General features: G+C 46.5%; 1 protein-coding gene and 1 long non-coding RNA gene across 5 annotated transcripts in view; one reads left to right on the top strand and one right to left on the bottom strand.

Annotated features, from left to right (window-relative positions):
• The window catches only part of LOC136842600 (uncharacterized), a 163,546-nt gene extending 151,881 nt beyond the window's left edge, over nt 1-11,665 (bottom strand). The window contains exon 1 of one of the 2 annotated variants that reach the window (XR_010854278.1): nt 11,261-11,665. This is a non-coding gene — a long non-coding RNA (uncharacterized lncRNA). The remainder of the gene's footprint in view (nt 1-11,260) is intronic. The other variant, XR_010854277.1, reaches the window with a different exon arrangement.
• Nucleotides 1-26,049, top strand: part of LOC136842599 (peptidyl-prolyl cis-trans isomerase-like 3) — a 341,106-nt gene that overhangs the window by 209,695 nt on the left and 105,362 nt on the right. The window lies entirely within an intron of this gene.

Below are 26,049 nucleotides of genomic sequence, written 5' to 3'. Positions count from 1 at the left end.
CTCTTCAGCAAGTCTGGACATTCTTGTCTTCTCCGCCAAGGGTTGCTTCTCTCCGTTTCAGTTGTGAAGAATGTAGACCCTTGCGCCCTAGTCTTCTAACTGAACTAGTCTTTTACTCCTCAGTCGAGATTTAGCTACTGATGAGGAGCTTCTTTGGTCTTGCTCTGCACACGCCCTTACGAGAGTTGTCAAACAGAGATGTTCCCTCTTAGGACCATCTCTCATCTCGCTCCGGCCTTGGCGTAGAAGATGGAAGAACAGGTGAAGGGGATCAATGCCTTGACCCCTTCTCGGATGTCGTAGTGGACTCCAAATCCATTGGCATCTGTTGTTAGGTTTGAGTCCTTCTTGTTCCCCTCCTCCTTGGACTTTGTATCAATGATCCAGATCAGTGGTTACTTTGTCCCATTAGGGAGCTGTGGTACTTTCCGAAAAGGCTCGACATTCCTAACCTGGGACATCTTCTTCAGGGGTGCCTTTAGAAGCTGCTCTCCAATGGAAGGGGGGAGCAGCAGGCACCACAGCGACAGACAGCAGCAAGTGCAGCAGGAGGGGTTACCATCTGGTAAGTCTGTGCAGGGGCATGCGGAGATGTCTGGTCAACAACCACAGGAGTAGTTAGGGTCAGATGGGTTGTCACACTGGTAGTGGTTTTGGCAGAACCTGTCATCGTAACTGTTGTAGTGGTGGAAGTTACCATAGCATGAATTACTGGGGGCATCACTTGAACTTGAGAAGATCTCAGGTGGCTTAACAGCCCCTACATGGATGGAACACCCTAGAGGTCTAGAGAGAGCCACATCTCCTGGAGTTCCTCAGTCTCTCCCGGAGAAGAAAAGGTTGGGTTTAGAGCAGTAGCTCCTCTCGCTACAAAGGGGAAATCACCCCCTCTGAGCGAACAGAGACCACCAAGCAAAGGTCATCCTGATCACTTGTCCCCCAATGCCGACTTCCACTTGATGAAGCAAGCGAAAAAGACGAAGGGGAGATCACTCCCAAAGGAGTGACAGCAAGATGGGGAACCTTCACAGGAGGAAGGAAAGGGAAAGAAGGGTTGGCAACTAACGGTGTCGTCAGAGGTGTGTTACCACCAGTTAATGCCTTGGAAGCCTTCTTCTTGTATTTCCTCCGCTGCAAAAACTTCACCCACTGCACAGGGGACCAGAGCCGACACTCGTCACACATGGAGTCCTGATTACAGTCATGCCCCCTGCAATTGGTGCAGAGGATATGAAGGTCAACATCAACAGGGGGGAGGTAATGGTGAAATGGTCTAGTAGCAGTACCAGGGCATACACGCTGGGTACTGCCCTTCTGCTAGGGCTTGGATGATTCGTGGGTTTGCATCTCAATAACACAAACACAATCAAGAAAGTATATCCACAAAAACAACAAGATCCCACCGAGAAAAAGAAAAGAAAAAATGGCAAGCAGGGCAGAAAGCAGGAACAAAGCACCTCATCACATGGTGGGTGAAACCAAAGTGAATGCTTACCGGCTGGGCGGGTGGGATTCCCGCCAGTCAGACGACAGTTAATGGCTTAACCACCTTATTTAAAAGTTAAACGGCCGTTTCCAGCTGCGCTGAAGCATATTCCTTAAGTAAAGACCAATGGTTTGCATTCTGTGTAGGAACTACTATCGTTAGGTTAGCAAAAGTATGGTCATCATTAACTAAATGACAGGGAATGAATCGTGGTTGTAGGTTTGTTCAGTTAGGTGTTGTCAACGGGAATAGAGTTAACCTGTGCTGACAGTAAACTTGTAAAAAAAAAAATTAGGAGCAAATAAATCAAGATTCAGTAGTGATTGTATGATCTGATCCCTAAGATTGTTGAAGTAAAACTGTAGTTCTTGCTCTATTCATCTGCAATTAATGAACACTCTTTCCAGAGGGAAAAAATCATAATTTTTAAAAGTAAATTGTATTTTTCCTAACTATACAAACCCGAGGTCCTTTACATTAGGAATTAATTTCAGCATAGGCTAGAAACGGCTGTTGAACTTTCGAACAAGGTGGTTAGGCAGTTAACACCGTCTGGGAGGCGAGAGTACTGCCTGCCCAGATGCAAACATTCCAATTTGCCTTTCGGCCCAGGTATCAGATTGAGGGGTGGCATGAGGTGGGCATGAAATGTAATGTAAAGGACCTCAGGTTTGTATAGTTAGGAAAAATACAATTAACTTTTAAAAATTGTGATTTGTTCCGACACGATATACAAACCATAGGTCCTTTACATTAGGAAGACTCACTGGTTGGAGGGAGGAATCTGAGTGAGTCCACCACACCTTGTCTTCCCTTCCTGGTTGATACAGCGAGGAAGGGAAAACTGCCTCTAACAAAATGATCGGGTTGTAAGAAATATGGGATCAGTTGTCAGACTTCTGGGTCCCTTTGCATGAAAGAGGAATCGTCAGTTCATGCAAAGTAGGCTAAGAAAAACTTGGAGTCGGATGACATAAAGGCAATCACAAGTATTGGGTTTGTCTTATTGTCATGGTCTCCTTTGCCACCCTTGCAAGGGGAAGGAGTGGGGTTGCTTCTATCAACCTGAATGGAAAACAGATTGGGAGCTCCCGTTGGGTGCTTACTTGCATCGACTGCCAGATCCAGCATGTAATGGCATGCCCGCTCTCTGCCCGTGGGAAGAGAGCCAGGATGGGGAGAAAGAAGAGAGGCCAGTCACTCCACATTCATTCTCCCAATCACAACCATACATCTTAGGCGAGATGGAACCTGTCCTGTTAGAGGAGCCAGGTAAGCTACACAACTTGTTGAGCAGCCACCACAGGACTCAAGGAAAAAGTGTCCAAGGACTTGTGAGCAACATCCCGGAGGTAGAAGGAGGTGAACGTAGTCTGTTGGGACCACACACCTGCCTTCAGCACCTGTAGAACCGACATGTTCTTACGAAATGCGAGGGATGGACCAGCACTGCAGACTTCGTGAGCTCTCGGACGAAGTGTACCGGTGTTGTCTTTTCCAGCAGCAGAATACGCTCTCCTTATCGTCTCATGAAGCCAGAAACAGATTGTGTTCTTGGACACTTCTTTCTTGGTCAAGCCAGTACTAACGAAGAGTCGTCGACACTCAGGCTGGAGATGTCGAGTCCTCTTCAGATAACGCCGCAGCACTCTAACAGGACACAGTATCATCTTGTCTGGTTCATTACCTACAAAGTCCTCTAGGGAGGGGTTCATGAAGGACTCGAACCGTGCCTCAGGGACCGAAGGATTCTGAGTCTTTGCTACGAAATTCGGGACGAAATCGAGTGTAACTGATCCCCATCCCCTCGAGTGTTTAACATAGAAGGAAAGTCTGTGCAGTTCGCCAACTCTCTTCGCCGACGCCAGGGCTAGCAGGAAGACGGCCTTGAGGGTCTGATCCCTGTCTGACGACTCTCGTAAAGGCTCGTACGGTGCACGAGTCAGGCTCCTTAGAACAAGAGTCACATCCCACGCAGGGGGCCTGAGGTCCCTGAGTGGGCAAGACCTTTCGAAGCTTCTCATCAGGAGGGAAATCTCGAAGGAGGAAGAGATGTCTGCTCCTTTCAGCTGCAAGACTAGGCCGAGAGCAGCGCGGTAGCCTTTTACAACTGAAACAGAGAAAAGCTTCTCTTGGCGAAGGAAGACGAGGAAGTCCGCGACCTGCTGAATAGTAGCTCCGACCGGAGAGACACCCTGTTGACGACACCAACCACAGAAGACGGACCACTTTCCCTGGTATACCCCTGCGGAGGATCATCTGAGGTACCCGGCCATCTCTGTTGCTGCGCGATGCGAAAAGCCTCTCGTTCGCAGGAGATGGTGGATAACCTCCAGCCGTGAAGACACAGGGACTACACTGCCTGGTCGTACCGCTCCACGTCGGGTTGACACAGCAGGTTGGGCCAGGGCGGGATCTCGGCGCCTCGGAGAGGAGAGCTAGTAGGTCAGGATGCCAAACAGCCTGTGGCCATTTGGGTGCCAACAGAAACATTCTGAGATTCAGAGTGATCATCACTTGGTTGTTCACTCGGCGAATCAGACAGAACGGAGGAAAGGCATAAACATCGAGGTTGTCCCATGGGTGCTGGAACGCGCCATCTGCAGCGGCCCATGGGTCCGGCACGACTGAGCAGAAGAACTGGAGTTTTCTGATGTGCCGGGTGGCGAACAGGTTGATGACTGGACGCCCCCACAGGTCAAATAGCCTTTCCATCACTTCTGAGTGAAGGGACCATTTGGTCCCGATCACCTGATTCTGGCAGCTAAGCTTGTCTGCCACGACATTCCTCTTGCCTGGAATGTACCTGGCTGACAGCTCTACCGACTCGTGTACCTGCATCATCAACTGGTGGAGCGGGAGGGATACTAGATCCCCCTGCTTGTTGACGTATGACAGTAACGTGGTATTGTTGCTCATCAGTACCAGAAAGTGTCCCATCACTCAATCCTGGAACTCTTGGAGAGCCAGGAAGGCTGCCTTGAGTTCCAGGATGTTGATGTGAAGGTGCTTGTCGTCTTGGTGCCACACTCCCGAAGTGAGCAACTCCTCAAGGTGTACGCCCCATCCCTCGGTCGATGCCTCTGAAAACAGCAGCATGTCCAGAGGGGGAGTATGCAGGGATACTCCTATCAAGAGGTTCCTGTCGTCCATCCACCAGTAAAGGTCCTCTCTCACCTCCTCGGAAAGAGGGATGAGAAAGGACTGAGGGGTCTCGGGACTGAGACCAATACTCCTTTAGCCTCCCTTGTAGAGACCGCAGGTAAAGATGCCGATGACGTACCAGCTTCTCCAGTGACGACAGGTGACCGATGACGACTTGTCATTGCCGGGCTGGCTGCTCCTGTAGTGACAGGAACAGCTGTGCCGTCTGCCTGAACCTGCTGATACAAGAGTCCGAGGGAAAGACTTTTGCTGCTACCGTGTCTATCAGCATGCCCATGTACTTTATCCTCTGCTTGGGGGTGAGATCTGACTTCTCAAGATTCACCATGATACCAAGATCGCGGCAAAACTCGAGGAGTCGATCCCTGTCCTGCAGCAACTGCGAGTGGGAGCTTGCCAGGATGAGCCAGTCGTCGACATACCTCAATAGACATATCCCATGTGAGTGGGCCCAAGCTGACAAGAGAGAAGACTCTCATGAACACCTGGGGAGTGGTCAAGAGCCCAAGCAGAGTGCCCTGAATTGGAAGACTGTCTCCCCAAGGATAAAGCAGAGGTACTTGTGAAAGGATGGATGAATGGGTATTTGGAAATACGCATCCTTCAAGTCCACCGTAAGCATGAAGTCATTCTCCCTGATGGAAGCAAGCACGGATCGCGCTGTTTCCATCGTGAACCGAGTCTGGCGAATGAATCGGTTCAGGGGAGAAAGGTCTATGACTGGTCTCCATCCCCCTGTGGCTTTCTCTACGAGAAAGATACGGCTGTAAAAGCCTAGAGACTGGTCCGACACGACTTCCACAACACCCTTGCTCAGCATGGCTTGCACTTCTTGCTGTAGTGCGGAGTCCTTCGGAGTTCCTTGGACGTATGTGCAGAGATGGACCGCAGAGTAGGTGAGGGGAGGCCGAGACTTGAAGGGTAGTGGATATCCCTCCCGAAGGACATCCACTATCCAAGTCTCGGCTCCGTGTCACTGCCATGTTGCCCAGTGGCTTGACAGGCATGCCCCCACCTTCGGCAGCATTTGGGGGGGAATGCAGCCTCTAGTGTTTTCCCTTCTTCTTCCCCTTGCCCCCTTTTCCAGAGTGGAAAGTGGGCTGAAAGGGGCAGGAAGACCCACCCTTTCTAGAGGAAGAAGAAGGCTGGGTGTTTCCACGGGGCCCCTTTGAAGACTGGGACTTCTTAGGGGCCGAGAAGTGCTAGCCTGACCCGAGGGCCTGGCCACAGTGGAACGCGAAGACCCAGAGGTCTTGGCCACTGCCTGGTGGACAAGCTGGTCGCTGTCATTGGCCCGGCGCTTGTCCACCGCAACGTCCACCAACTCTCTAGGGAAGAGAGAGGTGGAACCCAGCAACGGTCCATTTCGCAGGGTCACTGCTGACTTGGGCCCCACGGACCTGGAGAAGCGACAGAGAACGGCGTCCCTTCGCTTCAGGACCAGGTTAGCCTACAGGTTTGCCGCCTGGTGGGCGAGGTAGGAGACGGCCCTACTTCCAGACTGGAACAGTCTCCTGAGGGCAGAGTCCTCCACAGGTACGACAGCGACCGAGGAAGCAGCCACCTTGGATACTGTGAAAGACCACAGATCCAGCCAGGAGACTGCCTGGAAGGCCGCCATGGCGGTGGCTTCCAGGGTTGCGGCTTCTTGCTGAGAGAGGGAGATACTCTCTGCAGCAAGTTGCTGCAATGTGAGACCCGGATCTAGATAACCAGGTCCGGATCAACCTGTTTATACGGCAAAGCCCTCTTCAACGGAGCGTAGAAGCGCTTCTGGTGAGGCAGAGGAAGAGAAGTAGCTTATTCAAGCGGTTCGATGGGAAAGAATTGTCCTGCCCAGACACAAGACTATTCACCTGATCGAGTACCCCCTCGGCAAGCGTGGACCACGGCAGCCCCACCGAAGCCTTGGGTTCCTTCTTGGGTCTCCAGTAGGATTCGAGGCACAACGGACGATCCACAGACGAGGCCGTGGTCCCTTCACCACGGCCGTTGTGCTGATGAATCAGTGCAATAACCTCAGCAAACATCCTCCATACCTCGGGGGTGTCCGCATCATGGGGAAGAGGACCCCCGAGTCTTTCCAGAGTGCGGTCCTCCCGATCTACTCTCCCTGCAGGAGGAAGAACCTCGACAGACCCATGATCCTTCCTGCACCACGCGGGTGTAAGACCTGGCTGAGCCGAGGACCGAGCAAGAACGTACGCCCCCGAGGTAGAACTCTGGGGAGACAATTCACCAGAGTTCTTCCTGTCCGACTCGTGCCCCCCGGAAGGAGCCCAGGAGGTAGAGGGGTCAGGCGAGGAGGATCAGGCGCTCCCACTGGCCTTGCTGGCAGAACCAACAGGGGCAGCGGGCCGGGAGAGGTCACCAACCTGTGGTGGTGACGGCAGCCGGGGTCAAGGAGAGCGCTTTTGCCTGGGCGAAGCAGTCTCCCAAGGAGAGTGGAGTGGATCGCGCGAGCCGAGCTGCGCGCTTGCCTTCAAGCGTGTGGCTGGCTGGCGCGAACTTGCACTGTCCTCTAGACGTGCCCCAGTCTTCTTTGAGGTCAAAACCTCTTGGGAAGACTGAGCAGGGGACCTCTTCTTTGCTTTTCCAGGTGTCCGGACTTGAGGAACTGGTGCACCTTCCTGGGAACCTGCGTGGTACTCGCAGAAGTACCAGCAGGAAGAGTCGGGGCACCTGCATGCCCGGACTCTTTCTCTCACCCCAAGCCCAAGTCTGTACGGAGAGGGGTTTCTCCCGTACCAGACTGGGGTACTCAGGTCTCCTTGGAGACCCAAGTATTCGGAGCGACTGGTGAGCGAGTGTCCGACGTGGACCCGCTGGCCTTGGAAGCAGGCTTCTTCAGCGTAGCAGGGGGAGTGCGGACCATGGTCTGCACGCCCTTGGTTCCCGATGCGACTGACCCGGGGGTCAGCGCAGCGGTTCCCTGATTCGTGGGTCGGGAAGAGCCAGTGTGAGATCCAACTGCCTTCCCTGTGGAAGGAGGCAGTCCCTTAGAGGTCTCAGTGCAAGACTTCTTGGGGGGGGGAGGGGAGAGGCAGGCTGCTTCTGCTTTGGCTGGAGAGCCTCAGAAGGAGAAGAGGAGGAAGAGGCAGCAGACGAAGGTGAAGACGACAACACCTTTCGCGATCTCTTCTTTGACTTCTTCTTTGCCATCTTCCTCAGGATCGAGGTCAGGTCCCCAAACCACGCAGGAGCAGCTGAAGACTCAGGAGCAACCAGGGGGGGCCACAGCAGCAGGCACAAACTGGGCAGTAGAGACAGTGCTTGGGCCAGCAGTTGCCAGGGCAGATACACTCACGCGGCAGCCAGGAATATCCAGGTGAGAAGCCAGGGTCGAAGGCACAGGTGGTGGGTGAGCAGCCTGGCAGGGCCAAGCCAGGGTCGAAGGCACGGGTGGCACGTGAGCAGCCAGGCTGAGCCAAAGTCGAAGGCACGGGTGGCGTGTGAGCAGCCAGGCAGGGCCAAGAGACGGGGAAGCAAGGAGCCGGGACCATTGTCATAAACGAGCTAGGGTCAGCAACTGGAGCAGGCATCGTTACGTACGACACCGACAACGTCACCATGTAAAAATGACCAGCAGGGCGAGATAGCGGGCCAGGAACCCATGGGGCAGTGGCACAGGATGGTGAGTGGCAAGGGCAGCTGAAACCTGGGTGTCTAGATGCAAAGCCACCATCACAGGCAGCTTCCCAAATACTGACATGGTGACAGTGGTGGTGGTGGAAGCAGTAGCCGAGTGGGTTGTCACTGGAGCGCCAGACAAGTGGGACACCAGTCCCTCCAGTCAGTAATGGAACGCCAGGTAGACCCAGGTGCAGCCAGGCAGAGGACAAGTCACATACCTGGTCCATAAAAGGTGCTTCCACTCCCAAACCTGAGGATACAGTGGGGTCAAAATGGGAAGCCTCTTCTCGCTCCGGGGGAAAAATTTCACCCCCAGAATAAGGGGAGGCCCCAGAGAGGATGTCCTGAGCAATCACCCCCAACCCCTTCCACACCCAATGAAACAAATGAGGAAGGGGAGGGGGAGTCCTCACCCGAGGGAGAGGGAGCAAGCAGGGGAAGTTCACAGGGAGGGAGAAACGATCCCGACGGATTAGCCACCACTGGAGTCGTCAGGGGCATTACCCTCGGATGATTCCTTGGTGGGCTTCCAATGGTATCGTCTCCTCCCTTCGAACCTCTTCCATTGTTCGGGAGACCAGGCACAACACTCACTACAAGGAGCGTTGCGCGAACACACAAGTCCCCTGCAAGTTGGGCAGAGGGCGTGTGGGTCCGTGTTGACGCTAGATCGAAGATTATTACATCTTCTGCCTCCTACCCCAGGACACATGCTGGGGATAGGAGGGCTTAGAAGGCTTATCAACATTCATCACTATAGAAAAGCAATGAAAAATCCCACAGGGAAAGTTGAAGGGCAGTCAGGCAGAGAGCGAAGAACAATGTCCGCATTCTACAATGGTCGAAAGCAAAATTGGCATGTTTACATCCGGGCAGGCAGTACTCCCGCCTCCTGGACGGTAGTTAACTGCCTAACCACCTTGTTCGAAAGTTCAACGGCCGTTTCCAGCCTATGCTGAAAGTAATTCCTAATGTAAAGGACCGACGGTTTGTATGTCGTGTCGGAACAAAAAAACATGACAAGGGTTCTCACACACAGCAGAGGGGCAGGCCATGTACTGGGAGAGCAGGTTACTGAAATGCCTTGCATGTACAAGCATGGTTCAGAGGCCATACACACACCAAATGCAGGATATTGTTGCTTCTACCACAAGTGATAAGCTGCACTTGCCATACATCTGGTGACTGGTGACATAGATAGGTTTGGAGTGCTTTTGCACAGTACGGAGACAGACCACAGACACGGCAAGCAGGTTCGTTCATACTGAATATGCAAACATATGGTCCAAGGACTGCTTACAACCTTATGTGAGGGGTGACAATGGCTCCATCATGTGTGCTTCAGGCAAAAGACAAACGGAGAGCATTACTCATTACCAAGACGTGTGGGTCGACCAGGGTACCAAGCTGGTTGGTGAATATCACAAACTGAGGTGGATGGACACCTTCATATCCCTGAGATGGGCGAAGATGCTCATCTAAAACCATACAAGATTCCTAATGAGAGGACTTCAAGCATTCTGAGTGTTCCTCATGTCTGAGAAGTGCAGGTCTACTGGGGTATCAAACGGGTCGGTGAGGCCCATATCATCCCTACCTGTGGTGAACGTAACAACCGGAGGTTGGGAGATATTGTCACCTCCCTGAGCTAGGTAAAGTGGTCACTCAAAATCCTAAGATGTCTATTTGTGAAACGTTTATCAAGGTTTCTCTTCTTCTTACGTGAAGGAAAGAGTAAGGTGAGGAACAAGAATGGCTATTGGAAGTAGCATATTATGTAGTAAGCCTAATAAGGTGTTGATCCACTAGCTCCTGTATATACCCCGTCTCAGCCAAGAAATGGGTGTACTTCTTCAGCAGCTGGGTGGAAGCTGTAGGCTAACTCCTCAAGCCTATCTCCTACACCTAAAGCATCCCAAGAGAGCAGTAAATTTACTTTCCAATGGAGCAGTAAACATTGTGGCTCTACCTAAATGGAGGGTAAGCCTATGAAGGTTCACATTTGCTAACACTTCACATCTTTGTTTAAAGCACTTTCCTGTGTAAACAAAACATCCAAAACAAAAACAAAAACTCCAACTTGGCATAAAGTAGGCTTGCACCCAGACAGCTTCACTTAATGGTGGCCAAAGAAAAAGTGCCTGGTGAAGGCAGGTGGGTAAGGGCTGGTCCCCAGTCACCCCCTGAACTACCAGTTAACTACTAAGTTACCAAGTTTCAGAAGCCAATTCTAGCTCACACTAATGAATACTTCATTACAAAAAGTGATGCTGATATTGTGGCAGAACCAAAAATGGTTTTATTTACAGTCGCACGTCAATCTGAAGAATTTTGTACGTTCGTCATTTTAGTGGCAACCGTTAACTCATTACATCAAGTCAACCAGCTATTACCTTACAGGCAGGTGAAGTACTGTACATCGTGGGTTGTTACGTTGAGACTGATTGGCTAGGCTAACTAATAATACTCCAAACAGGATACTGTATTGTTCTCTTAAGCAAAATTGGATACTAAGTTGAGAGAATGTGAGCGGCCCACAACCCAACACTAGGCTACCAAAATGTCAGTCACATCACCTACTGCAGGCTACAGGCCTATTTCTCAGAAACCCTGTGGCCTATTGATCCAGTTTCGAAAAGAACGTCTTACTTCATGGTAGAAATTTTATAGAAAAATTGTAGACTTGACCATAGGAAGGGAAGGGAAGGGAAGGGAAGGGAAGGGAAGGGAAGGGAAGGGGGAGGGATATGCCTGTTACACTTGATCTAGCCTATCCCCTAGCCGGATAACCCTACAGTAGAGGTAGGACCTCTAAAGGTAAGCTATGCGTATCCTAGGGATACAAGTACTTGGGTTCCTGATAGGCTAGGCCAAATCTGTTGGAGGGGATGGGCCTAGCCTACCAAATCATTCTAGATAAGCCCTACCCCTATCTCTTATATAAAGCAAAAAATAAAATGTGCAGAAGTGACTTACGAGCAATTCCTGGTATGTTCCTTAGAGTTCACGTTTGCTGTTAACTCGGCGGCGGGGATTTCCTTCTAAATGAAGTTGTTCTAGAGTTTTTTGGCACCTAATTTTGGATTTACCTTCAATTTTTGTCGCACGACTATAATTAACCACAGAGGTTCTTCATCCAACAAGCTACGAGATCCGATGGGAATGCGGGCTGGGTTATGGGTCGGGTATTCCTCCAAGACAGGGTGATTTACTGCCCCGCTTGTTAAGTTGTTATTATCCTACAATTTAGGGGACCCCTTGCCCCTTAGGAAAGCGGGGTAGTTGGTGGGGTAGACCACGGGAGGTGCGAAGAAGACGTTCAAAATTTACTGTATATATGTATGGCATAATTCAGTGTTGCCAGTTTAGCGCTTTTCGCGCTAGATTTGGTGCGCTTTCAATTACTTCGGTGCCGAAAAATTTTCGTTTGGCGCTGGCGCCTTTTTTTTAACGCTTTTTAAGGAAAGAGGATTTCTACATTAAATAGTATTCTTGCCATTAAATATGGATTGAAGAGGCGCGGGCAATGTTGCTATCAATGTGAGCTTCCAAGTGATGTCAAGAAAATTGGAAGTCTCGAAGCTTATGAAAATGAAGATGCAATTGAGGACTTTATTGGAATGTTAGAAGACTTCTAAATTTAGCAGAACCACGCATATGATCTTTAATGATCAGTGCACGTAAGCACGTAAGTACAGCATAAGCTTTATTAATTAGTTTATTTCTTTTATTTGGCGCTTTTTTCAGTGCATTAATTACAAAGTCTAGCGCCTTTTTAGTGCCTTGCGATCCACTTTAGTTCCTCGTTGGGCGAGACTGCGAGTCGGTAGAGTTGTGGGCTAGCACTCGCTAGGCCCGAGTTCGAGTCTTCGGCCGGCTAATGAAGAATTAGAGGAATTTATTTCTGGTGACAGAAATTCATTTCTCGCTATAATGTGGTTCGGATTCCACAATAAGCTGTGGGTCCCGTTGCTAAGTAACCAAATGGTTCTTAGCCACGTAAAATAAGTCTAATCCTTCGGGCCAGCCTTAGGAGAGCTGTTAATCAGCTTAGTGGTCTGGTAAAACTAAGGTATACTTAACTTTTGCGATCCACTTTTAGCGCTTTACTGTCATATCGAGTTGGCAACACTGAGATTATTGGTATTACAGAAACGAAAGCCCCTTAACACAAACACAGGAAGAACAAGTTGACCGAGGGAGACGTTACAAAGACAAATCCTTTCACTGCTACTACTATTCCGAACGCTGTCGCGGACGAGCACTCTTACAGGGGAGCTTTTGGTACACAGCCGACTCCTTACTAGGGAAAATTGAGTTGCCAACTCCTTACTGAGGAAAAATGAGTTGGTGTGGTCTGAGGCCTAAAGATACTTATCCGACTAATCACGTCATACCGTTAACTCGACGTTGAGGAAAAACTCCCTAACTTCTCTGTACGGCACCCCAAATGGATGGTTACAAACCGGGGGAACACGGGTTTTCATACTGAAAGTAGGTTACATTCCTTTCGGTTTTCGTTTTTTTTTTTTTTTTTTATCCCGCTTTCCTCTCTGCTTACCTTCATTTTGAGTTCCCAACTCACAATAATTGTTAATGCTCCTGTACCTTAACGCATTCCCTCCAGGTGACGTTTACCTTATAAACGTTACAACACGGCATTACAGATGAGGATAAGCCTGAAAAGTGGGCTGCACCCCACACGAACTTTGAGAGAGGGGGCGATTTTAGTGGGGACGAGAAGATTCTCTCTACGTTGGAGGGGCTTGGGGATGGCGGGGACTCGTTCACATACGTGATCTTCACAAGTTGGCTTTCCAGATTCGAAAGGTTCATATCCCATCCGGCAAGTGCAATAACTTGTTAACGTATGTCGCCCCCCCCCCCCCGGCCATTACTAAACACGGCGAAGGGACATTCCATTTGGCCGACAACAAACAACTGCACCGCTACCGGCCAGTGTCAGAAGCCCGAAAGTGTAGAAAAAATCAGTTTCCAATTTATTGTACTTCCGGACGGGATATGAACCGTTGCCGTGCTCTGTCTTGTGAAGATCGCATATGGAAACCCCTTATTGGTTGGACTTCAGGGGTTAATTACAGCCGACCCCAAAAAATAACGTTAAATTGTAATTAAGCAACCAAAATACTATATAAGAAACTGCCATTTCTCACTAATTACCCGCCGTCTATCTATTACTTAGAAATACCTAAACCTTTTTTCCCCACAACCCCCCACGAGCCTTATCTGCTATCTAGGCCTACGTTTTAAAGAAATTCATTGACTGCGTGTTTCGTTTCAGTACAATGCCTGAATCCTTGCCCTCGACATCTCGCTCCTCTGAACTAAAACTCTCCACACTTTGCTCATTACCCCCTTAGGCGGGGTAGCGCCGTCAGTGCACCGCATATTACTTAAGGTTCTTCGCAGCGTGCTTCGGCCCCTAGTTGCAATCCTTTTTGTTTCTTTTGCTGTACCTCCTTTTATATTCTTTCTTCCATCTTTCTTTCGACCCTCTCCTAATAATTGATTCATAGTGCAACTGCGAGGTTTTCCTCCTGTTACACCTTTCATAACTTTTACTATCAATTTCTGCTTTAGCGCTGAATGACCTCATTGTTCCCAGTGCTTCTCCTTTGGCCTAATTCCATATTCAATTCAATCCACTTTGCCCATTACTTGCGAACTGTTAGGGCAACTACTGGGAGTTTAGTTTTTATTATTACGGGAATTATGGCAGGTTAATTAAACTGTGTCAGGATCACGGCCTTTTAAAAAACATTGCTTTTGCCCCGGTGTGGTAGAGAGTGCAGGCTGGAACTGCAGGAAAAGGCATTCGGGTGTGACAGAACGTACTCCACTCCGCAGAAAAAGGGACGGAAAAGGTACAACTATTTCGAGTAGCTGTTCCGCAAAACCTGGTTTTCTGGTTCCCGCCTAGACATTATACGGTGCAAGCTTTTTGCTTTATGTACGTATCGGACTGGTTTACTTACAGCCCTGTTAGGTCAGAACTGAGACTGAGCAACGTAGCGATTAACGACTGGTCCAGTTTTTTCAGAGAAGTAATTGTAAACTGGTGCATTAAGCAAAAATAAAAGGGGGGGGGTGTGGTTGGTGGGCCGGCCACGACTGTGGAAATAGACGAAGCAAAATTTGGCAAGAGAAAATATAATGTGGGGAGGGTATTAGAAGGCCAGTGGGTATTTGGCGGTATTTGTAGGGAGAAGCCGGAACTTTTTGTTGGGCCGGTGGAAGACAGAACCGCTGAAACTTTGGTAACATTAATTACAGAATACATAGAGCCCGGTACGACCATAATTTCAGACTGTTGGAAGGCCTGCGACTGCCTGTAAAACAAAGGCCGCAGGCATTTAAGAGTTAATCATTCCCTGAAATTCGTCGACCTGGAAAACAGAGTTCACACTAACACCATTGAAAGGAGGTGGTGGGAACTGAGGACAGTTCACCCTGGTACGGCAGGAGGAGGTATAATTTTGTAGGCTATCTGTCGGTAGCCTACTTTAAAATACATTTCCAAGACCCAAACACCAGGTCCTACGCTTTTTTGAAGGCAGCAGCTGATTTGCACCCTCCCAGTCCCTGAGGTACAAGTCTTTTTCTCCTGTACGGTTTCTAAGTTTACTGCATTTTTTTACAGGTTGCGTCTTTATTTTGCCTATTTGGAGCCACTGCTTACTGAATGGTGTCTTGGCAATTGGTTTTTCCTTTACTTTTAGGGCTGCCAGTAAAGGAGGTGATGTTTTATTTTTTGTCGGCCTGTTATTCTCTAGCTTTTTCCCGTTTCTGGGTAGTTTCCTGCCTTATTCTTGCATTCCTACCCACCCCACCCAGCTCTGTTTCATTGCTTCCCTCACTTGTTGCCATTATGTTGCGCAGATCCTTCTCACTGTCCCCATTTCCCTCCCTCCCCCGCTTTTGGGGGACGTGAGGAGAACTCTCTCTGCCTCACCCCGGTATCCTCTCCTTTGTTTTTTCGAGTGAATTATTAAAAACTGAACATCATGGAAGCGTCTAACAACAGTGGCAAGTGCTGGAGGAATCTTGCGTGCCTAAGTGATATACAATATGATGACTTGGCAGGCAGGGAACTAGGTTTGCTTATCGTTGAGATCAACAAAACTCCAACCAAAAAGATGCAAAAGTATTCACAGACATATTGAAAGGATATGATCCTTCAAACTGGAGCAATTCTGTAGAAAATATAATGAAAATAATTGAAGGGATACTAACGAAAGTTCAAGTTATCAAAAGACTTATAAAGAAAATCTACAAAAATCAAATGAATGTGGTGAATATAGTGAATATATCAATTGATGCAATAGGAAAACGAATGCCTAAAGCATGTAAACTATGTAGTGTGTGGTATAGCATTGTAAATCCACAAAACTTGATTAGGAAATGCTATGCATGCCATGTACCTATTCATCCTACATGTGCAGAATTAGAGCAAAATAAAAATAAGGACACAAGAGTATTTTGCTCAACATGTCTAGTATGGATAGACAAGGTTATTAAATCAAGACTTAATGTACAGATTGTGGAGGATGAAGAAGAGGAAAATGGAAAAGAAGAAAATAAGATTGAAGAGATAGAAAAAAATAATGAAAACAAAGAACAGGATAAGAGTATGGATGCAGAGAAACTCATAGATTCTACATATAAGGCAATACAGCAGCATACATATGAAGAAATAAATTATATGCACCCTTTTGAAAAGAGGGAATTGCAGGTTTGGTGAAAGATGTTATTACAAACATCCCAAGATATGCCACAATTATGAGATCTATGGCACATGTGCATACCTAGATGGCTATGAGGAGGAATGCAGCGATCTACATCCAAAAATATGTAAAAACTGGAGAGGAGGAAATGGATGTAGGTTTAATAAAAAGTGTAGGTATATGCATCCTGTAGCCATGAAGAATAAAAATCAAAATCAAATACATATAAAAAACAAGGTAGAAATGAAGCAAATAAAGAAAGGAACAAAGATCATGTGATGAAGGAAAAATAAAGCAAACACATTACGAAATGTCAGCACAACAACATTCACCATTACTATGATGCTAGGGGTGGAGAACGAATGGAACAAAATGAATAAATATGAAGATGGAAGATCAAATATAATGGAAAATTGATTCCGAATTTCTGGAAATGAAGAGAAGAACAAAATTTATTACCCATATTAGATAATGGAGATAACAAAACTGTCAAAAATTGCCATTTATTCATACTTATTTTTGATGTATTTCCCAGTTTCTATGAAAAAATACGTTGATGTGATTGTTTTGCAGAAGAAGTTTTTATTATATTAACTATAGCAATGAGTTTGTATAAATTAGTACATTAATATTTAAAGTAGTAAACACCACAAAATTTTATCCATCTCTATAAAATTAAATGACGTCTGATTGCAGTGTTGAAACTTCTTCCTGTGGAGAATATAATTGTAAGAACATGCCAGTAGTTTAAGCTTGCCTTCTGGACGAAACCCCCTTTTTTTTTTTTTGTATGTTGGGTTACGATTAAACAACTTAATGTTTGTGTTTTAGTTGATGGTTTGTTACGTAACCCTGTAGTTTTGTAGATGTGACAACTGTGCTATCAATGTACTGCTCCCGAATGAGAACATGAAGCTCTGCCTGTTTCGCAAGACTCAGACAAGTTATAGAAGAAATTCTCGTAAAATCCAGCCCCATCACCTCGTGAACTGTCGTCGTCATTGCAGTAATTTCTTCATAAGAATATTCTGAAATTCCCCTTTTTTTGGCCATTTTATGTTTTCCTCTATCGAAGTAACGTAACGTTTTGTCAATTTTTGGTAAAAATGTTTTTCTTGCTTAATGTAACTTGGATGATTGTTGTGTCCTTTAAATATTAATTATATGAAACTTTTTAAATGCGTATTTGTGAACCCGTGTGGCATCACCCAAAAAGAATTGGTGCAGGAAATATAGTTGATTGTTTCTCAACTGCATTTGTTGGAAAGAATATAATGTTTCTTGATTCATGGTACATTTAAGTAAGTTAGTAAACTCCTCCGCACTGTAACTTGGTCTCATTCAAAGCTAGGCAGGAGGGCTTAAGGTTGAATGAAATAACTAAAACAAAAGAAAGGGTTTAGTTTCTGAGTAACTCAAAAGAAAGATAGAGTTCTTAGAAGAACTAACCCAAAATAAGAAAATAGAAATAATGAATATAAGTGAAACCTGGTATTCCCAAGAGAGTGGTAATGATGAAGTTTCCAAACTTATACATCAGATAGGAAAAATAGAAATCAAGGGGGAACTGCGATATATGGGAGAGACGCCAATCAAGGAAAAATCTGTGAGAAATATAGTAACACAGAATGTAAATTAATAGCGGTAGAATTTGAATCTGAAAATTAGTGAACATTGTGATATACAGACCCCCTAATACTAAAGAGTTTGACATAATAATTGACAAACTGGATGATATATGTAGAAATCACAAAGACTGGACTATACTCCTATCCGGAGACTTTAACTTTCCTTTTGTAGAATGGAAAGAACGAATAGGAGACTGTGGTTGTATTTATACATATAAAAAGGAGAGTATAGTAGCGCAGAAGATAAGAGGCAATTTGAAAAGCTATTAGATGTGCTACTAGAACATAACATTCAGCAAATAAATCACCTGCCAACAAGAAAGGATAATATTCTAGACCTAGTATTTGTGAACGAGGTGAACTATGTTAAAGAAATAATAGTGTATAATATTAGTATTTCAGACCATTATGTCATAGAACTAACAGTCTGTTCCAAAGCACATGAAAACAGAGATAAGCAATAGACGAAAAAATTGGAAGGATTTGGAAAATACAATTTCTATGGTAAGAATATAAATTGGTCAAAAATAAATGAAGAATTAAACAAAGAATGGGAAAACATATTCGTAAATGATAATATACAGGTAAATACGGATATATTACATAAAATATTAGAGGAAATAGTGGAAAAATATATACCGAAGAAAAAAAGTAAACATCAGTCACGCATACCAAGAGACAGAAGGATCTTGTTCCAGAAAATCAAAGTGGAAAAAAGGTCTTGCAAAAGAAAAGAATTCATGGAAAGTGATGGAACTAAAAATTAAGATAGAAAACGCAGAACAAAAGATTATACAGTCAAAAGAAAATTAAAAATGGGTCCTAGAAGAAAAGACCCTACAAAATATCAAGCAAAACCCCAAAATTTTTTACTCATATGCAAAAAAGATGAATAAAATAAGCGTAGAAATAGGCCCTCTAAGAATTGAAGGGCGATTAACGAATGAAAAAAAGCAAATATGTAACATATTAGCAGAAGGATATAAGAGTGAATTTACACCTAGAATTGATAATGAAGATAATGATACAGAAATAAGAGACGAAAATAGTGAATATTTATTGGACATAGATATTACGGAAGCTGATATTGTGCAGGCTATTAATGAAATTAAAAATGGATCAGCAGCAGGACCAGATGGCATACCTGCCATATTGTTAAAGAAAGTGGTTCATTCAATCGCAAAGCCGCTCGCAATATTATTGAGACAAAGTATAGATACAGGCAAGATTTATGATGAGCATAAATTAGCATGTATTACCCCTACTTCCAAAAGTGGATCAAGACTAGAGACAAGTAATTATAGGCCTGTGAGTCTGACATCTCATATTATGAAAGTTTATGAAAGGGTAATAAAAAAAATATAATGAAACGTTTAATGAAAAATAGATTGTTAATATGGGACAACATGGTTCTGTACCCGGAAAAAGTACACAAACCCAGCTGTTAGTCCACCATGAAAGCATATATAAAAATATGATAAACGAAAAAGATACAGATGTGGTTTACCTAGACTTTGCAAAAGCTTTTGACAAGGTAGACCATAATATATTAGTGAAAAAAATTAGAAAACATAAGATTGTGGACAAAGTAGGAAGATGGATAAAAGAATTTTTGCAAAACAGAAAACAGTGATTGCAAACGAAGAGAAATCGGATGGAGCTACGGTAATATCCGGTGTGCCACAAGGTCTGGTGTTAGCTGCATTGCTGTTTGTGATTATGATTGCAGACATAGACAGTAATGTTAAGGACTCGGTAGTGAGAAGTTTCGCCGATGACACAAGAATAAGTAGAGAAATTACTTGTGATGAAGATAGGAACTTGCTACAAAGAGACCTAAACAAAATATATAAATGGGCAGAGGTAAATAGGACGGTATTTAACTCTGATAAATTTGAATCAATAAACTATGGTGATAAAGAAGGAATGCTATGTGCATATAAAGGACCTAATAACGAGACAATCACAAATAAGGAAGCAGTTAAAGACCTTGGTGTGATGTTGAATAGGAATATGTTATGCAATGATCAAATAGCAATACTATTGGCAAAATGCAAAGCAAAAATAGGAATGTTGTTCCAGCACTTCAAAACAAGAAAAGCCGAACACATGATTATGCTTTATAAAATGTACGTACGTAGTCCACTTGAATATTGCAATATAATATGGTACCCACACTACCAAAAGGATATTGCACAAATAGAGAGTGTACAAAGGTCATTTACAGCTAGAATAGAAGAAGTTAAGGACCTTGACTACTGGGAAAGACTACAATTCTTAAATTTATATAGTCTTGAAAGGAGAAGAGAACACTACATGATAATCCAGGCATGGAAACAGATAGAAGGAATTACCGAAAACATCATGGAGCTAAAAATATCAGAAAGAGCAAGCAGAGGTAGATTAATAGTGCCCAAAACTATACCAGGAAAACTAAGGAAAGCACACAGGACATTAATCCACCACGCGCCAGCATCGATAATGCAGCGTCTATTCAATGTGCTACCAGCTCATCTGAGGCACATAACAGGAGTGAGCGTAGATGTGTTTAAGAATAAGCTCGACAAATATCTAAGATGCATCCCAGACCATCCAAGATTGGAAGATGCAAAATATACCGGAAGATGCATTAGCAATTCTCTGGTAACATCAGAGGTGCCTCACACTGAGGGACCTGGGGCAACCCAAACGAACTGTAAGGTCTGTAAGGTAAGGTAAGGTCCCCCTCAGCTGGTCCCTCCCTGCGACGAATGGCTCCCTGGCATTTTCCTCCACAGAGGGACGCTTCCATAACATAAACATGCACACTTCGTTTGTGTGTGTTCTCCCCCACCCAAAACCCCAAATTCCTGCACTCCCCCTTTACTGTTGGGTAGAGGCAGGGAACAAATAACACTTGACCGACGACAAACAGCAGCCCTAAAAGTGTAGGAAAATCCAATTTCCAGGGTAAAAACAGGCACAGAGTTAATACTTAGAAATACTGTTTGCTGTAGATTAATTCCAGGGTCTTCTCGTTCCAGGTCAGCCTCCCGGTAGTTGTCATTATGATCTCCCCAGCGTACTTGGTCAAAAGGGCGCCCCCCTCCCATCGCTTTACAGCCTTGACATGACCTCCGTTTCTCAAAGGTAACTCTTGGATTGTGGATTACCCTTTTCTTCCTAAGACCTTGACCTGTTATAATCCTCTTTGGTATTTCCTGGTTTTGTTTCTCTTGTAAACAACGGAGTTTAGCGCTAACTCTTCTTTTAGAAACGTTATCATCATAAATGAAGATCTGTGATCATAAATTAAATGAAATTTAAATATCAGCTATCACCAGGTGACTGACTCTCCCACCTTTCAATGTCAATTCATAGTTTTGGGCTGCTGTGTTTTTTCCAATCACTTCCAGTAATTATTAGAAACGTTTGTCTTCTAATCAGTAGAGGTTTTCTTTCGTTTCTCTGCTTTTTCTTGCATTTTACGTATTGTCAAGGATGTTTCACGATTGCACAAATGTCATTTGAAAAATAATCTCAGTGCATTAGAAATGCTCTCTCTCTCTCTCTTCCTCGCAGATTTCTTTTATTTTTAAATGTAAGAATAGTATTTATTAATTTTCATTATTTTATGCCATAGTTTTGCTATGCTTTATTATTTGAAGTTATATTGGTCTACCTTTAGGAATTAAATGGCTCATTAATGTATTATTCATTTGTTTGAGGGCTGATGCTTCGTTTTGGGGAGATATCCATTGTTCCTTGTGTTGACCGGGAGGTCCTTTCATGGACTGGTTTAATCCAAGGGTACTGACCCAAAACTATTATTGTTTCTTCCTCACCTTCGCCTTAGTGTAAAGGCTGATATGGCACACGTGAGGAAAGCTATGTCACATTGTTTTCATTAATATTTTCATATTCTATTTCTAACAATATTATTATCCTAAAACTGCCCTCGGTTATAATGAGATGTGTTTCTTAAATAAAGCTTTTTCAAAGAATCAAAAGGGAGCCTTCAATAGCCTTATTTGCACAATGAGGAAAGTATATTTGGCATTGCTCTTTCACCCCCCGCGCTCCCGAGACCCTCCTTAGACCAAGTATGCTGGGGAGACTATAGTACATAGAATGCTGAGCCAACTCTTGGCTTAAGGAGCATCTATACGGGTCAAATAGTTGTTCAACCCAGTTTGAAATTTGACTGTGTGACTTGGGTATTTGGCTAACAATGGGTGTGAAGGAAGTCCAGCTTGTTATTTGAATTTATCCTCAAATACAAAGAACATAAAATAAATTGCCTCCGGACTGCTTTCACGAGGGAATATAAGAACTTTGAAAACAGTTCGGCTGATGACATCTATACTCCTAACCCAAATCACAATTTGTTCCAACACGATATACAAACCATCAGTCCTTAACATTAGGGATTACCTATAGCGAAGCTGGACATAGCTGTTAAACTCTTGAACAAGGTGGTTAGACAGTAACTACCATCAGGTAGGCAGGAATGCCCGGATGTTGTGAACATTCCAGTTTGCTGTCAGCCGTCATGCGTTGTTTACGTGTTTTTGGATCTCTTTGCCTGACTGTTGTTAAGCTCCTACTATCCCGGTGGGATCTTTCCGTGTTTTTGTGTATATATTGCATGTTTGATATTTATTCATTCAAACCCACGATTTGTGATAGCTTTGCATAAGCTGTCGTTCCCCTGTGTCTGGGTCTTGGGTTTCACAGCCAGGGGCGTATTTAGTGGGTATAAACCGAGTGGTAATGCTTCTCTTCCATTAGCCCTTTATTTGGATACTGAAGGCATTCCCCTGTACATTCGGAGATATTAGATTGGGATGTAATACATTGATTGGGATGTGAGAGTTCGGCCCCCTTCTTGGACTCCTGCCCTCCATGTACAAGGGCATGACTACTTCCTTTCTACTTGTGCTGAGTGTTGTTTTCGTCGCCTGTGCTATAGAGAGTTGTGGTGGGGGGGAGGTTGCGGGTGTCGTTGGTAAGTTTCGCTTCCATGGCACCCTTGGTGGCCTCCCCTCCTTCCTTCTCTCTCCCTGTAGGTTCTTTCTTAACTCTCCTTCGGTAGAGATCTCTCTCCTTTGGTAGAGAGCTCTCTCCTTCGCACTCTTCGCTTGCTCGTCTGGCGAAGACCGTGAGGCGCGGGCAGTCAGGCGACCTCTTCTCAGGGGCCTCCTCTCACTGCGTAGGGCAGTTCCCCTCGGAGTGAGAGGAGTTTCCCTCTACTAATCATCTTTGCTTCTTCTTTCGGGTTGACAGTGAGCATCGCAGGCACAGCAGTAGTTAGCTGGATATCTCAGTTGGGATATCTTTGCATGAAGGAGTCCCGACGTTCATTCATTGCTACTTTGGGATCGACCACAGTACCTTGTTGGAATGGCATAGTTCCATGTCGGGATCATTCCGATTCTGTTTCCCGCCGATGTGGATCAATCGCTGTCATTGCTCTCCTTCATGTATGCTGTGGCACTGCCTCTGGCGTAACTGTGATCCATCTGCTCCTGCTGTTCCCTGTGTTATGCTCCTGTTGACTCGACGACAGTCTCTGGGCGGCTCTTCCTGGTCTCCTGCCGCAGCCGTCGTGATCGTTCCTGTCGCTGCTGGTGACTTTCATGCGACGTTTCTGGCCGTTGCTGTAGCTCCTGCCTTCCGAACTGCTTCCGTAGTTCCTGCATAGGCTGTCTAGATCGTGCCTGCTGCTTCTCCTGGTGGTCGTGTCCTGGGCCGCTTCCGCTGTGATCCTGCGTAGCTGCCCTGATGTTTTGTGTCCACCATCCTGTAGAAGATGTCGGAGTGAAGGTTAAGTAAGTTGCCTTGAGGAAGTAGCTGCCCTCTTCTTCAACTTCTCTTTGGTTTCGTCTTCTGCTGCCCCTTCCCTTCCTCTCCCGAGGTTCGAGGGGGTCCTGGGAACCGGATAGACCTCCGTCAGCCGAAGGAGAGGAAGGTTGCTTCCTTCCCCTTGATGCCTTTGGACATCTAGGGACTGCCTGCTTCGGGTTAGAGAACCGATTCACATACCCATGGGTTTTGTGTTTTGGGAGCCGCGGGCGCCAGACCTCTGTTTGTGATCCTGTTCCCAGTCCTAGAGATTCCGCCTCTAAGATGGGTGCTGCTTCAGGCACTTCTTCGCAAGTATCCCGATCTGGTCTGGATAGTACTCTCTCTGGTCCAGTTCAGGAGCAGTGCGAGAGAAAGGGTCGAGGCACCCAGGTGTCTCAGCTCTTCCTGCCAGAACTACAAGGGCTCCCTAAGTGCTTACCAGTGCTCAGTCTGGTTCCTAGCCCAGTGTCTTGGTCCTATCAGTTCAAACATCAGAAGAAGCAGGGAAGAGATTTCCTTCGGGAGTCCTGTGGGACTAAGGGACTGACTCTCTTCTGGGAGAGAAGTTTCTCTCATTGGCTCTTCCCACCCTTGGGCAGTAACTGATTCGCATTCTCCTCTGAGGTCTCGCGTTTTGGGGTATTTGCTCTCGTGGCCTCTCGAGGCCGTGCCCTCATTGCCAGTCTTAGAAGTCTGCGTCTAAGACTGGTTCTGTGCCTGGCTCTTTTTGATTTCTTAAGAAACTGAAAGCAGCTGCTCCCAATTTTTGGGAGTCTTGTAGGCCGCTTGAATTCTATGAATCATGAATGCTCTCCTGATGAGAGAGGCACAGGATGAGAGAAAGTGCCGAGACACCCAGGCATCTCAGTGCCAAGATGCCAGGTGTCTCAATACTGCCCGCCAGCTGCTTCGGTTTCTTGGCTGGGTTTCATCCCTGTGTCTTGAACCTTAGAGTTTGAGCATGCAGGATAGCAGACACTATATTCCCTTTTAAACCCTCTTCTCAAGAGGGTCTCGGCCTAGGAGTTTAGAGTGTGGGAACTAGTGCTAGTTCACAGCAGACGAGTTCTGCCCTGTCCAGTTCCGATTGTGTTCACGCAATCGGCTCGGCTTGCCCGCCCCACCCAGCCCCTGGTCTTGTTTGTGAGACTGGCTAGGCTTGGCTCGGCTCGCCCCGCCTGCCTCCCAGTCCACCACACACCACCCAGTCTGATTCGTGTTCGCGTGATCGGCTCGGCTCAGCCCGACTCGGTTTTTCCGAATCGGGTTCTCAGCTCTGTTCAAGTAAACTTTCTGCCCTTTGCAGGAAAGTGCTCTCCCATGGCACAAGCGCTCTTCTTCCCCGGTGTGGCAATAATCTCCTTCGGTTGGTTATTGCTCATGGTCCGCCTCTCCTGCTGGTCTTACAAGCAGGACAGGTAGGGGTACTCTTTCTCCTCACCTGTTCTCTTTTCTTCTCAGTTGTTTCGAGAGGCATGAGACGGACAGAAAGAGTTCCAACGAATTTGTATTTGAAGTTCGGCTGCATGGTGTGCTTTGGGTGTCGTTCCCCCGATTGTCTCGTAGTACAAACAGGTAGCCGATGAGGGTTTCTTGGGATCTGTCAAGGTCTCCCTACAAGGAGAGAGGTACAGGAGCTTCACACTTCGGAAGCAGCAAGGGTCTTCCTCTTCAAGTTGCAATCGCCCTCATTTTGCAGAGAACTTCGCGCTGATTCGTCAGCACGAGGATCCCCAGGACAGGACCGCAGCTCCCCCAATGAAAAATCTTCATCACTCGCAACCCTTACAGTTCCCAAGGGGCTGAGAGTTTTGGGGGCTGCTGCTGTCTTGCTTGCGAGATCATTCTAGACCAGATGAATACTTTTCTTCAAACAAGGAGTTCATTTAGGTCAAGACACTTGTGGATCGTCCATCGCGCCTCGAATCCTTTTGGGGACCTAAGAAGGAACCCAAGGCTTTGGTGGGGCTACCGTGGTCCACGCTTGCCGAGGGGGTCCTCGACCAAGTGAACAGTCTTGTGTCTGGGCAAGACAGCTCACTTCGTTCGAGCTGCTAGGACAAGCTTCTTCCCCCCTCCTCTGCCCCGCCAGAAGCGTCTCTATACTCCGGCTGGAGGGGCGTTGCTGACCAAGCAGGTTGACCCAGACCTGACTCGTCTGGATCCGGGTCTGACGTTGCAACAACTTACTGGTGAGAGTATCTCCCTCTCCCAGCAAGAAGCTGCAACCCTGGAAGCCACCGCCATGGCGGCCTTCCAAGCAGTCTCCTGGCTCAATCTGTGGTCCTTCACAGTATCGAGGGTAGCTTCTTCCTCGGGTGCTATCGTACCTGGGGAGGACTCCGCCTTTGGGAGACTGTGCCAGTCTGGGGGTTGGGCTATTTCCTACTTCGCCCACCAGAATGCGAACCTGTGGGCAAATCTGGTTCTGAAACGAAGAGACGCCGTTCTCTCTCGCTTCTCCAGGTCTGTAGGTCCCGAATAAGCAATCACCCTCAGGAATGGACCATTGCTGGGTTCCTCCTCTCTCTTCCCCAGAGAGCTGGTGGATGCCGCGGTAGACAAA

This window comes from Macrobrachium rosenbergii, chromosome 10 (genome assembly GCF_040412425.1).
Source record: "Macrobrachium rosenbergii isolate ZJJX-2024 chromosome 10, ASM4041242v1, whole genome shotgun sequence".
Taxonomy (NCBI): Eukaryota; Metazoa; Arthropoda; class Malacostraca; order Decapoda; family Palaemonidae; genus Macrobrachium; species Macrobrachium rosenbergii.
Note: the sequence above shows the minus strand (reverse complement) of the source record. Positions and strands in the feature narration are given on the sequence as shown.